The sequence below is a fragment of the Xenopus laevis genome, chromosome 2S (assembly GCF_017654675.1).
Source record: "Xenopus laevis strain J_2021 chromosome 2S, Xenopus_laevis_v10.1, whole genome shotgun sequence".
Classification (NCBI taxonomy): Eukaryota; Metazoa; Chordata; class Amphibia; order Anura; family Pipidae; genus Xenopus; species Xenopus laevis.
Window position 1 is genome coordinate 9,050,060 of NC_054374.1, and position 15,395 is coordinate 9,065,454.

General features: G+C 38.0%; 1 long non-coding RNA gene across 1 annotated transcript in view; it reads right to left on the bottom strand.

The window, feature by feature from the left end:
- Window positions 1–232: 232 nt before the first annotated feature.
- LOC121400395 overlaps window positions 233–15,395 on the bottom strand; it is a 29,896-nt gene continuing 14,733 nt past the window's right edge. Inside the window, exon 2 of the long non-coding RNA XR_005965711.1 lies at window positions 233–410. This is a non-coding gene — a long non-coding RNA (uncharacterized LOC121400395). The remainder of the gene's footprint in view (window positions 411–15,395) is intronic.

Sequence of the window (15,395 nt, forward strand, 5' to 3'; positions counted from 1 at the left end):
CTGCCCATACAAGGGTAGTATCTTCTACATTGTAATAGACTTGAGCAGATTGGATTCACTTATATATGAAGATACAAAGGGCACTTGTGTAAATGAGGCTTTGCTTTAGCCATCCTTACTCTATTTCTATAATCTGAGACCTTAACGTTAATTATATCCCAGTGCTTTAAAGGAAATCTGAAGTCCGATTGTCTCTGTGTCAGATGATTTGAATGCACAAGACCCAGCTGGATAAGCAAAAACATCAAGGAACATTTATTGGATTCATAGTTCATTGGACATTAGAGCATGACTTGCAATCTATTGGAAAATGAGGCTCTTAGTAGGACGTTTATAGCCATGCTCCCTTTCTCCTGCTATAATTAAACAGTAGCCAGGCGGGGATATTCATGAATTGGCTCTTGATGAACCTGAGGAAACAAAAATAAGGAAATGTAATAAGCACTTACATTTTTATAAAGGCTGAGAAGCCTAGCGTAGAAGACAACCTTCATATTTTTTCATTTACATGCACATAATTTATGGCCAGGTGAATCTATATGGTTTTGATGATACAGGGGTGGAACCAGGCTACTGTTATCCACCATTACTAAATGTGTATAATAACTCTTTCCCAGCTGGCATACCTCTTCTCCTTCATTTGAGGCTTTTCACTGCAGCCCTCTGGATATATGTACCTGCCAGATCTAAGGCTAGATAAACCCTTAGCGTAATAATTAGGGAGATGGTGGTAGCTCCAGGGTCCCCCAGCCTCAATATGGGCACTTGCACTCTATTCATTCAGGCAGACTTGATTTACAAGAGGAGGTGTGGTTTTCAGGAGGAGGCGGGACAGACCTCCCCCCCAGAATTGCACCATAATTTTGACCGTAAGGTGTTGATTAGCCAGATGCCTTTGCGTCCAATGTATTCAAATATATGCAATTGTACAGTCGTAGTAGGAGTTAGTTTTCAGGATATTGTCATTTCTGGCAGTTGACTTTAAAATGATGCCTGTGCCCAAAGCTTTAGCGCAGGGGTGCCCAAAAGTTAGATTGGGATCTACCAGTAGACCTTTAGCTGATGATCAGTAGATCTCAAGACACTGTCAACAAACAGCTTGTCTAAATCATCCTAGTATTTCCTACTTTTCATTCAGATATTTATTATTATTATTAAGGTTACATAAGAACTAGTTGTTTGTTAAATATAACAATATAAATTTTCTCATAAATCAATATTTAAGTAATATTTTTCCATGAAACAGAATGCTAACAATGCTTTTATGGATGTACAGGGCCTCCATCAGGGGGGACAGGGGGAACTGTTCTCCTGGGCCCGGATGGTTTGGGGAGCTAAGGGGGGCCTAGCCGTGCTGCACTTACTTGCATAGCCGGGCCCCTGCCATCAGTGAGCTGCAGACTTCGGAAGGCAAGGCTGGGTGGAGTTTCGATGGCTGCTTCTTGCTTTGTACTCTGATTCACCAGTATAAGTCCCGGGAAAGCTGCATGGGGATTGGATGGGTGAAGTTTGAACCTCCCCTTTACTTTATCCAATCGCCATGCAGCTTTACCAGGACTTAAATTTCACTGGCGAATCAGATCATAGTAAACTGAAGATACCAGCTTTTGAGTTCCCTGTCTAAGGTAAGTGCAGTTTTCTTTTTAACTTATAGGGGCCCTGGCCAATTGTTTTTTTTAAATAACTTGTAGGGCCCTGACCGATTGTTTTTTTTTTAAATAAATTTTAGGGGCCCTGGGAAATTTTTTCTTGTTTTAATAACTTGTAGCGGGCCTGACCACTAATGCTTTTTAAAATAACTTGTAAGGGGCCCTTGCCACACATGTTTTTTTTTTTAAACTTGTAGGGGGGGGGCTGGGCACCAAAGTTCTTTTTTTATCTTAAGGGGGCACTTAATGTTTTAACATTTGTGTCTTGTGTGGCCTTAATACTGATGGGTGCCCAGAAAAAAATTTGTTGTGAGGTGCCCTGTGATTTCTGATGGCAGTCCTGTGGATGTAGATCATAATACGTCAACATCACTAAAAGTAGACCCCACATTAGTAAAGTATGGTCACTCCTGTTTTAGCGGCAAGTTCATTGTGTCAATTGATGCAGATTGCTGGGGGAACCCTGGTGCTACAGCCATCTTCAAGGATTGGGGTATCTCCATGGCTTCCTTTCATTTCCCCTGATTTTCGGAACACATGAAAAGCTGCACAAGAATGCCATTTGATCATGCAGCAAAATGTGCCCACCTGGAGCTTCACTTGTAGTTATAAACCAACCCTTATATTTTCTAAAGGTCATTTTTTTCATATATAGGGGTAACAATTTTATAGAAGCAAATTCTAAAACCAACCATAATAGGATGTTGGTTCATACAAGTAGGCATCAAAATATGTTTGGATAGGATTCATAAACTCTTCCGCTACATGCACTACATGCACTGCCAATCATATATATGCTAAAACCCCTTTTTTTTTGGTTGAAAATGGCACAAAATTGTAACAAACTGGTGAAATCAGGATTGCTGTTTGTTTAAGTGCAGCTGGTTTATGGCATTTTGTTTGTGTATATAGATATTGGTTGAGTATCTCACTCATGATCCCAGCATTGGAAAATGATCCCAAGGTTAAACAATACTGGTTCCAGTAATATGTTTTTTGCATGCAAGGCATTACTCAGAATGCTAATTGAGTTTGAACCATTGGAAAGAATACATAGTGGAAATTAAAGCAGTGGAGAAGACCGTGGCAGCATGCCCTTATTGTTCCTACTTAGCTTTTGTCATACTCTGTATACATTAAAGAAATGAAAACCAAAATTTAAAAACTATTTACTTTGACTCTGTCTCAAATATTTATGATTAATTCAATTGAAAATAAACCATATTAACTGGCCATATTTGCACCATATCCCGTTTCAGGATTTAGAAATCTTTAAAAAAAAATACTCCTTTGGCAAATAAACAAGGCACTGAATACAAAATCTGTGACTTTCCCCAAAAAGTGTGATCAGTAAATGAGAGCACTGAATAATGAGTATTTTGCCAAATTTCTACAAAAACAAATATAACTAGCTTAAACATTTCCAAAGAAAGGGGGTAGTATTAGAAACACAATATTTAGATTCCTTTTGACTAAAGACATTTCTATTTTATATTATAGACATGATTGATACTATTAGAAAGAGTTTATCAGAAGGTAATTTTCATAAACCATTTTCTATGTTGATCCAAAATGATGGAGACAACCCTGCTCCTCAAAAACAGCTGGCAAATTAACCTCACAAGGGGGAAATGCCCCCAAGTTGTTTTTTTAAAGATAAATATAGATAAACAAAGCCTTAGGCTAGAAATGTTGTACCATATCCATACACTACTACTCTAGAGGTATATGAACCCTTTGATGGTGAATAGTTATACTATCAGATTTGTTCCTGGAGATCTTTCGGAATCATTGGCTTTGTGTTAAATTCTCAGTGGTTGTATACTGATTACTGACTAAGAAGGAGCCAAAAGATGGGGAGCGCAGAGAGCAGTGTTACATCCATCTAGCACTATTTTTCTACTCCTGAAAACTCCATTAGAGCATGTGTTATACTGGAATCACTTTCATAATAACTTTGCTCTTAATTTAAGAAAGCAGCACTTTGTTTCTATCATGCACTGGCTCCGCTAATAGGACATGATCTGGAGTAGTTATGTTTCCTTCTATTATAATGTATCTAGGCAATTCTTCAAGGAATTCACCACCACCCTGAGAAAACACACTTGAGTCCATATACTGGTTAAAGGAAACAAGGGCACTAACTGTCTACACCATCTACTCTGTAGGGATTCAGGCTTCTGTATTGAATAGTCCTGTCTAAGCTACTCATAAAATCTAGTCTCCTACTGGCTAGTCCTCATTTATTTGCCCCCTCTTGTAAAACCTTCCAAGAGGTCTGATTTATTTTTTTCTTAAGCCCATTATACCTAAGGGTTATGTTACCAACAACCTACATACATGAGAGGAAACCCAAGTTAACTAACATGGCTACCCACCTTCCTTATGTAACACAAAGTTGAGGTGGGTAAGAAAAGACTTGTCTTTAAGGGTTTTTAAGCTAGCTGGGACAGACAAAAATTAAGCAGGAAGGGGTGGAACCCATAATATCAGAGGGGGGTCAGCTGGTTGATGAGAACAAAGAAAAAGCAGAGATTCTAAACTACTATTTTCCATCTGTCTAAACCAGGGATCCCCAACCTTTAGAACCCGTGAGCAACATTCAGAAGTAAAAGAAGTTGGGGAGCAACACAAGCATGAAAAATGTTCTTGGGGTGCCAAATAAGGGCTGTGATTCGCCATTTTGTAGCCCCTATGTGGATTGTCAACCTACATTGACGCTTTGTTTGGCACTGCACCTGGTTTTTATGCACCAAAACTTGCCTCCAAGCCTTGAATTCAAAAATAAGCTCCTTCTTTGAGGCCACTGGGAGCAACGTCCAAGGGGTTGGAGAGCAACATGTTGCTCACGAGCTACTGGTTGGGGATCACTGGTCTAAACGAATAAGTACCAGCTAATGAAGGTTTCCTTCTTTATAGCCCCATTACTTGTAATAAAACAGATGATACATGGTTCGCGCAAGGGGAAATTCAAAAGAGATTAGGACATGTAAAGATAAACAAAGGTCCGGGACGGGATGGTATTCAAAATACTAAACAAGCTTAACTCTGTAATTTCCAAACTTCTTTACTTCATTTTTCAGGATTCATTGAGGTCTGACATGGTGCCGAGAGACTGGCGAATTACTAATGTGGTTCCGCTATTCAAAAAGGGATCCCTGTACTTGGTCCTTTGCTTTTCAACTTGTTTATTAATGATCTGGATGTGGGCATTGAAAGTACTGTTTCTATTTTTGCTGATGAGACTAAATTGTGCAGAAATATAAGGTCCATGCAGGATGCTGCCACTTTGCAGATTTCACTGAATCGGAAAACTTGGCAGCAAACTATAAAATGAGGTTCAGTGTAAGGTTATGCACTTTGGAAGACATAATATAAATGCAAATTATACACTAAATGATAGTGTGTTGGGAGTTTCCTTAATTGAGAAGGATTTAGTGTTTTTTGTAAATAATAAGTTGTTTAATTCTAGGCAGTGTCATTCTGGGCTACTAAAGCGAAGTTCTGTCTTACATAAAAAAGGGCATTAACTCAAGGGATGAAACATAATTCTGCCTCTTTATAGCTCCCTGGTGAGGCCTCATCTGGAGTATGGGGGCAGTTTTGGACTCCAGTCCTTAAGAGGGATATAAATGAGCTGGAGAGAGTGCAGAGACTAAGTGCAACTAAACTGGTTAGATGGAGGGAAGAGTTAAATTATGAGGGGAGACTGTCAAGGTTGGGGTTGTTTTCTCAGGAAAAAAGGTGCTTGCGAGGGGACATGATTAGACTTTACAAGTACATTAGAGGACATTATAGAAAAATAGCAGGGGACCTTTTTACCCATAAAGTGGATCACCGTACCAGAGGCCTCCCCTTTAGACTAGAGGAAAAGAACTTTCATTTGAAGCAACGTAGAGGGTTCATCACAGTCAGGACAGTGAGGTTGGGGAATGCACTGCCGGGTGATGTTGTGATGCTGGTTCTGTTAATTCTTTTAAGAGTATTTATTTTATCCAAATAATCCAAATTTATAAAAACAATTTCCTTTTTCTCTGTAATATTAAAACATTACCTTGTACTTGATCCAAGCTAAGATATAATTAATCTTTACTGGAAGTGAAACCAGCCTATTGAGTTAATATTTACAAGATTTTCTAGCAGACTGAAGTATGAACATCCAAATTACAGAAAGATCTCATATCAAACAAGTGAAAACTCTGCTGAATGGTTCTACTTTTATTAAGAAGCAATATACTCATGGCTGGTTAGATATTTCCTATTTTTCCAATTTCATCCATCACAGTTCACCAGACACCATCCTGCTGCCATGTTTGGAAAGGCACAAATTTTTAAGACTCACTAATCAGAGCAAAATATGCCTATTTTATAAAATCAGCCAGTGACTGTGAAAATGGTTGAAACATTTATGACTTAATTGTGAATATACAGTTGTATTCTCAATGATCTTTGTTGTTGCTTGTATTTGTGTGTACCATAGTAAAAAAAAGTCAAAAAATCCGAAACAGATTTCATTATAACAGCTTCACAGTTGGAAAAAAATACTCAGACACCTTAGCTGACCTTGACTGCAGATGTTACAACAGATTATAACATCAGAGAAAATGCCTGCTCAAGTCTAATAATGATAAACAATGAAAATGCAAAACATAATTGTCAGCATACTAAATGCAGCATCAAACTAAGTGGTTAAAGCTGGCAGCTCATAGATCACTATGAAGTACTGTACCACACAGAGAGCTTTGACAGATGCAGTTATTATTTTTTAGAACTGAAAACTATTATACATGATATGGAATTGAGCTTAACCTTATATGGTCTGGGTGGGATCTGGGGAGTGACCAAAAAGGTCCTAATTTTAAATTCTGCAATGCTGGGAGGAGTTTTTTGGCTGCCAACTTGTTCTGGTGGAAAAGAGAGGGTCAAGATTGTGTACAAGTGAGGACACATATTTTAATTTATATGGCATAGTGTGTTTTGCTGGATGTTGTTGTTGTGTAGTAAATTCCAAAGGGACCAGATGTGATCAGTAAAGACGCTCAATATGTATGGGAAATATCCTGATGAGCCCCAATTGTGTTGGAACCTGCCACCTGCCCACAAGTCAGCCACCAGCTTGCAATTTTGGAATGATTTCTAAATTAAGATGTGGAATGCATGGCCATCTTTAATTTTTTTCTTCTGGAGATGGAACAAAGTAAGTAAGTAGTGGAGCGGGAGTGGGCAGGATAGCGTGCAGGTGGGTGATGGGCCCTTGAGTCGGGTAACTGGTGGACCAGGTAGTTTTACCTCTTTGTTTTCTACACCTTGAAGCAAAACCTTGTTCTTTGCCGACAATTGTGCCATACAAAACTAAATGATGACTATCGTGCACAGAAACTCTGGACTCTTCCCAAGAAATTCTTTAAAATGCCTGTTTATATAGCATGAAGATAACGTATGAGTCCCACTGCTCGATTTCAGTTTTTTGGTTTTATCATAAAAAGCAAAACTGAAGATAATTCAGGTAAGCAAAGGAATTTGCTTGAACTCATTAAAGGGCCACTATGAATGCATAATTATTCTCCATTTATTTTGTTTACCAATTCCCCGTGATGTTGTCACTAAATCAACCAATAGTTCTTGACTAAGCTGACACTGACTGCAGAAAACCAGCCTTATAACATTCTAGAGTTCTCTTTCATAGTTTTATAATATTGTCGTGGATCAGGTAGTGTGGCCTTATATTACTGAGTACTGGACAACCAAAAGTAGTTGGTAATGAAATCATACAGGCCCAGCTACAGCAGAAATAACATCCAGCCATATGTTAGGGTATCAAGGCCATTTAGGCCAAAATGTTTCGGATCTACATGGATCCTTTTTCAAGGTCACTTGAAAAAGGATCCATGTAGATCCGAAACATGTTGTGATCCGAATAAAATTTATTGCAGCAGAGTCTGCTTACTGTGTGCTCCATCCTGTACTATTTTGAGTGATTACATGTTGGTCTGCTGGTGTGGCCCGGTTGGAAAGTGAGCACTCTACACAGGTGGAAGAGTTGGACTAAACCTATTGTATTAACCAAATTTAAGGGGCAGTTATGTGCTGCTACATGTACATCGAAGTATGGCCTGGCATCTTGCATAATAATATTGCTAAAGGCCAAATTGGAGCCAACCTTATATGTATTTGTAGTAACCACTACTTACAATTCTGAAAATCAATTATACATATGATGGGCTAAATTAATACACACATTTTTATAATAAACTTTATAAATTGTCGTAATTGTTTGTTACATTGCTAGTCTGGTTAGCTTTAACATAAAAACACCAACATCAAACCACTAAGTCTAATAATTTTTATTGTGTTGTGTAAATTATTGTAAAAATAGAGGCAACTCACTATGCACTGCACACAAGGCACTGTTATTTACCAGAATTCTATCCTTATAGCCGAGTCCTGCTTTTGTGATTACAAATTTGAATGCATATTAGCTTCCACGTTGTTAAGTGATGTGCAAGTTGCATTTTGCTGGGATCAGTGTGGATACAAATAATGTCATCTCTGTTTTGATGTTAGCCGTACATGAGTTCCTTGCATGCCAGCAGTCATTCCAATGCTCCATTGCATCTATGTACCCTGTCCTTTGCCTCTTGTGCCTAACAAAGTAAAGTAGGAGCAACCAGCATACTGGTGCAAGGGACAAGTATAGCAGAATGTGTATTGAAGCAAGTACCTTTGTGAATTCTATTTTAATGAATACAATGTTGTGAATTGCACTGCACCTGGCATCAGTAAATGTGCCCTAATCTCTCCAATAATAAGGCAATTTTCAATGTTTCATTTCTTCCTTCCTTTTATCATTCCTTCCGTCATTCCTTCCTTCCTTTGTACCTTCCTTCTATCACTCCTTCTTTTGTTCTTTCCTTCTATCACTCCTTCCTTCCTTTGTTCCTTCATTCCTTCCTTCTATCACTCCTTACTTCCTTTGTTTCTTCCTTCTATCATTACTTCCTTTCTTCTTGTGTTCCTTCCTACCTTCCTTTTTTATTCCTTCTATCACTCCTTCCTTCATTCCTTCCTTCTATCATTCCTTGTCCCTTCCTTCCTCTCTTCCATAACTCTTTCCTTCCTTCTATCCTTCCTTCTATCCTTCCTTTCTTCTATACTTCCTTCCTTCTTTTTTTCTTCCTTCTATCACACTTCCTTTGTGCCTCCGTTCCTTCCTTCATTCTATCACTCATTCGTCCCTCCCTTCTATCCTTCCTTCATTCCTTCCTTCTTTCCTTCCATCTTTCTTTTTTCTCAGTCTCCTCTTCTGTGGGCAACTAATCTTATTCAAATGCTTCCCCACTGTTGATAATGTAAATCGCCTGTGGTAAAACTTATGCAACACTTTGTTTTTACAAAATCAGACCCTCACCTCAGACGAGATTTAACGCAGTTGACTTTGCCTTAAAATAGTGATGAAAAGTAAAAGTGTCTGGGGTGAGCAGTTGCATCATTGCATACCAAGACTATTTACAAAGCAAGTGTGATGTCAAAAGTACCAAAATTGTTAAAAAGGACCCTGAGATGTCTTGTTATCCCACCAAAGATGTACAGAAAATGTGTCAATCTGTTAAATAATACCACTTATTAAAAGACAGCTGTTGTTAATAAGCTGTTAATAATATTCCATTGTATACGAGTAAAGGCTCCATTTATTACTCAGGCATTTCATAACTCATTGGAAGGGGGTTAAAAGTACTACAGAAAAAGCATGTATTAACATTGTCTGTGGGTATTTGCTATCTGTTTCTGTATTTGTCTTTCCGAGATATACTTTGTGACATTGAGCGTACATTTCCCTCGTCTGCCTGTTTTTATGGATATGCATGAGATCACATTTGGAAAGGCTGCAATGCAGTGTTTCCAAAAGATGATCTGGCCTACACTGTTCTGTGCTGCCGTCAAGAGGTGGACGTGTTCACATCATAAGGCCCTTGAGGTCCATATTTTATGGCTTTGCAGTCAGGCCATGGAGCAGTGAAAAGTGTGAAGTTTCAATGAGGGTAAGGAAAGGCCTCGGGATGTTTGACAAATATGATAAGCTTATGTTAAAGTGTATTAATATTATTATCTGTGTAATGTACTAAATGAGACAATATTCTCAAAGCCCAGGCTGCTTCTCTTGGGCAAATCGTTCCCATGGGCTTACTATATTAAAAAAACAAAAAGACAAGTTGACAGTGCCACAATTCCTTAAATCTATGGGTCCCGTGAACTATACCAGAGATGAATGCACATACTGTAAGTAAATATCTGTCTAAAGTTCACAATACAATATTATCCATTCTTCCTTCTATTTTAGCAAGATGACCAAGCCCTGCTGAAAAGAAGCTCCACAGCACCACCCTACACTGCCATACTTCACTGTAGTTATGGTGTGTTTTCTTTGTCATGTGGTGTGTGTTAAATTTGAACTTGTACAAAAAAATCTATCTTGGTTTCATCTGACTACAATGACTTGGTCACGCTCAAGCTTTTAGGAAAACAATATGGTCCTTTTAAAGTGCCATCCTTTCATAAAGGCAAGTGTTATGCATAGATCTCGATGCTGGTGATTCATATTTACAGTTAATGTAGGTGGAATTCACTTGGAGCTGTTTTATCAAAAGATATAATCTCTTTTAGTTTGCTAAAAACTAGTGATGGGTAAATCTGACCTGTTTTGCTTCGCCAAAAATTCACTAAACTACGAAAATTTTCCAAAAAGCATTCGTTTATAGGTGTCAAAAAATTTTTTTTATCAGTTTTCTTGTGGCGCAACACATTTTTTCACCATGTGGGCATCATTTCTAAAGTGAAACACGGCAAAAACTAAAAATGGAAGCTTGGGTGACAGTGAACCCAAGCACAAGGCAAATGTAACCCTGGAGCAGCTCAAAAACAAAAAGAAGAATATTGACATGGCTCAGTCAAAGTCTTAATTAAAAGAACTTGCCATGATATGTACTGTGTGGTGTACCATTAGTATATAGGAAGACTCATCACTGGTTTTTCCAAAACAGAAAGAAGGCTGGTTTATCTTCAGTTGTATCAATGTGAGGTTCCTAGTTGGTTTATCTTCAATTGTACTGCTGGTTTTGGGGTTGAGCACAAAGAGAAGTTGCTCTGGGGCATCTACAGGGACTGCTCTACAGGGAAACAAACAAAGCTGCTTGAGTTCTGCATGGCTGGGAAGTAAGGCGGGGGCTCCCCCTGCTGTTCATAAGTATGATTGTTTCACTGAAGAGCAGTTAGGGACCGTCTGACAATTCCTATCCACAGCAGTAAATGAAGGGAGAATTTCACTGCACACAGTTAGGTTTCTTAAAAAAATGGTACACATTTTTTAAAGTATATTGGAGATAGGTTTCTTTTTCATTAAATTGGATTTTTTTTTTTTTGCCTTTACGTGCCCTTTAACTAACTGTATTTCTTTTCAGATCCTCTCTTACTCATCTTCCATTCTAACTTCCAAAATTCTACCTGGTTGATGGAGAATAATTAAACCCTTGCAATTAAAGATGGAATTCTAATCCAGAGAGATACAGACCAACAAATGTTAATGTTTCCAAAAAAAATAGACAAAGGGAAGACTCGTTTTGCTGGTTATCTAAGAATCCTGTTGATGGCTACATCATATAAAAAGTTAATTTTACGATGAATTATCTATTTAATGTGCCTGGTACCTGGATCTGCTTCTATATCATAATATAAACTGTATATACATTCTGTGGCTACCTGTGCTTCTAACAATATAAATCAGCATAAATAACATGATTGTACTTATTATTAATTATTGTATATTAAGGTTATGTACAAGCACATTCATTATGTTAGCATTTAAAGAAAACCATTAACAATCAGAAGGTTCTGTGTTAAAGAAACCTGCTTCGTGGCCTTTTGTGGTGTGATTGCAAAGCAGGCAACATGTATAGATCATAATTACCGCTGACACCCAAATAACATTAACAAAGCCTATTGGATTTCTAGAAGTAATCAAAGGTCATATTGTTAAATGCAAACAAAACATTCTTTGAGCACAGTAATAAATCACATCCAGAGCACGGGGAAAAAAACAAGGTCTTTCAAGGAAAAAAAGAAGCCATTTGGAAATGGCTTATTGGCTAGTGTCTTCTTCTTTAAGAAGAAATAAACATAAGTAAATCTTATTTTAGCTCCCTGGATAACATATTACCATTACACATTTGGCCTTTCTATCTGAGTATATTTATTGCAAGCAACAAAGAAACAAGTGTATCCATTCATTATCATGGAATAAATATTTTTACATCATAATTGGCGGTTACGTTAGGAGTTCAGACGGCACAAAGTAAACAGAAGAGAGTTTTTAAACACTTTAAATCTTATGTATCAAACTGTTCCAGGATCTTCAGTCTGTTCTGTTTCTGCCACACTGTGGAATACAGAGGAAAAGTAATTTTCCTAAATCAGCACTTTATAAACATTACACCAGTTACTGCAGCTTTTCTTATAGTCCAGATTTGCCTATTCCCACATAAAGCAGAGGGCAATGCAAGTATCTCTAGGAATCCTCAGCAAACCATTGGCCACCATACGTGCAGGGGGAGACACCCTAAGCAACTGAAGGGTAGATGCCACTTCGCCAGGCGAAGATTTGCTAAAACAACAATAATTCACTAAAATGTGGAGTTTCGTCATGGGCGGAGTAACGACCGTTAGCCAGAGAGAATTCTTGCCTGACAATAGAGTGCGAATGAGCGCTAGCGGCTATCTCTTTCACTAGCAAATTAATGCCTGCGCCCGTTAGTAAATCGTCAATGTCCTTGCGTATGGTAGCTCTTGCGAATTGTCGCCAGCGTATGGTACTTCGCCCTTCAGTAAATCTGCCCCTAGGGGTTGTCGCCAATGGTCAAGCAGAAAATAAAGTTCACCTGTCAGAGAAGCTGTTGCAACATGGCTAGTTATTCAATTCTGATGCACATTGCACTGGATTTTCATGAGAATCTGAAGTAATCACTAATCTGCCTTCGATCCATTTATTTTCTATATATACAGTATAATGAGAGTTGGTCCCTAAGTTCAGGTAAGAAAAGGAGATGGAGACTGGGGCATCTTTGGAGACTCAGATCTTCACTGCTAATGGGCTGTGGTCGCCTTGTGCTGGTACAGAACCTTTCAAACATAACATGCAGCACTTCTGGCCTTGCTCTTTGTTACGCTTTAGTTTTCCTTTAAAGATATTAAAAACATTCCATTCCATTGTATCTTCATCTTTCTGCGGCCATCTTTGCTAAAATGTATTTTATAGCTCATTTTCAAGTTTATTCAACAGCTAGTATTAGCAATGACAAGCCTGACAGTAATTTTCTGTTTCCTTAAGAATGTATTCCCAGTGCTACTACACAACCATTACTCATGACTTAATATAGGACAGGGCTTATATTCATTATTCATTATTCATTAATAATTGCAAACTGACAATCATATAGAATTTTTCTGAGAGCTACAGCTGTTCTCGAAGTCGGGGAAATGTGTTGGTCTCTTGGAATCTTATACATTGATGTTATGGAAACGTATTATAATTATTTTAACACCAAAATTAACACAGCACCCAGATCCCTAATTTGCCATGAGCTGCGGAAATGTAAGAGTAACGTGAATGTTAAATTGGGTGAATTGTGATTTTTCTTGGCATGAAAAATCCTTTTGGCAATAAAATATAACATTTGCGAAAGACAATGATTAATATATATACAAACGTTTAATCTATAGAATGACTAAAGTAATTTCCGTTATGGTATCTCTTATCCAGGAAACCCATATCCAGAAAGCTCAGAATTACAGGAATTCCCAAAGATTTCATTTTAAGCAAATAATTCTGATTTTTCAAAATGATTTCCTTTTTCTCTGTAATAATAAACCAGTAGCTTGTTCTTGATGGTAACTATGGTGCATAAATCCATAGTGGCGGCAAAACAATTCTGCTGGGTTTATTTTTTTAAAATGATTTTTAGTAGACTTATGGTATGGTGATCCAAATTATGGAAAGATCTCTTATTGGTAAAACCCAGGTCCTACGAATTCCAGATAACAGATCTCATTCCTGCTCTACTTAGTCTTGTAATATCATATTTTTTTACTTTCTTTTTCCAATTTTGTCTTTTGCTTCTCCCATTTGTTTGCATTATAGCATTTACCCACAAGATGGCTCTACCAAGCCTGACTTGATTCACATTTTAATCACTGCACAGAAGTAGGTTTGATGTTATTCTCATTAACTAGTATAAAATTCCCCAATCAATGGTGATTTTAACAACACAATGCTATGTTAGTTTAATGACATTTATGAAGACATATTTGCCAAATGTTGTTTATAAATGACATTTTAGGCCTCTAGCTTTTATAAAATACAACTTTGAGCAAGCTCATTGAGCCAGTTCTAGCATATCATGGAATGCACATTTCCTATTTAAGCAAAATGGAACTGACTTGGGCCATGGACTTTAATTAAATTGGGGGGAATTCTTATAACACAGGGCTGTAGTCTACTTCATGCTCAGCAGAAAAGTCTCTCCAGGTTCTTTCAGTTTTTCAGTATGCAACATGGTTTTTTCCCACCAGGCAAAACATCACTATTTTATTGGACTCACAACATGCAACAGGGTCATTACCAACTAATACCAACAGACATACTCACACCCCCTCTAGGACAGTGCCTTAACCAGAAGAAATACATGGATCCAGGTAAATTAAGCTACGTCAGTAGATAGGGTTGCCACCTGGCCGGTATTTTATTATTATATAATGTTGCATTATTGCAATGTTAAGTATAAGGAAAAACCATAAAAACATAGGATGACTGGTATTTTTTTCTAGAAAAGGTGGCAACCCTATCAGTAGAGGAACACTTGTTTTAATTCACATCTTGCACATTCACTAAGGGGTAGCTCACTTCTTGGTGGAGCACAGGATTGCTCATTCCACAATGACTGTATAATAGTTAAGCCTAGACATACACGATGAGCAAGAGGCTATGAACAGAATCAAGAAGGAGCTGTGGCTTCTCTTATTTGCTTTTCTACAGATACCCATCTCTATTTACCAAGAAGGGGTATTGGAAGATGTGATTTTAAGCTTGGATAGACTCAATGCAATTCAATAGGTTTGTCAAAACAGCCTCTTAGGTCCCATACATACTAAGATAGACAGGCAATAATGCTGAAATACTCTCTAACTGCCCTATTGAGTTTAACATGTACAACCACCTTAGGACTCTTTACTTGATGGTGTCCCTAACTTGGCTGACTACACACAGACAGATTTATAATACAGTCCCTTCTGACCAGGTTAAAAGTGTATGTGGCTGTGTATGGGCCCTACCCAGCTGCAGGTTGAAAATCCCAGTTGAGTGAGGACCACATAAGCCTTCATGGGTCCCCTATTTTAATCCAATTCTTGGCACAGGAGCCAAACAATTGGATCAGCATGGTTTGGTCCATTTGCCTCACCGAACAAGTAGATCTCTATGTGTATGTCCGGCTTCTCTACTTAAGGAGTGGCACAAGGCAACTGCCAAGGTCCTAACTATAAATAGGTTCATTTTGTGAAAATGTTCAGTAAAACATATTGGCATACGTTGTATCGCACAGGCAGTTTTATCCATCAGCATAGTTATGCTTTTTTTTCGGGAACCGCAGCTGACATTTTTCTCCTGACAACGATACCTCTTGTAGATGCTCATAAAAAGCA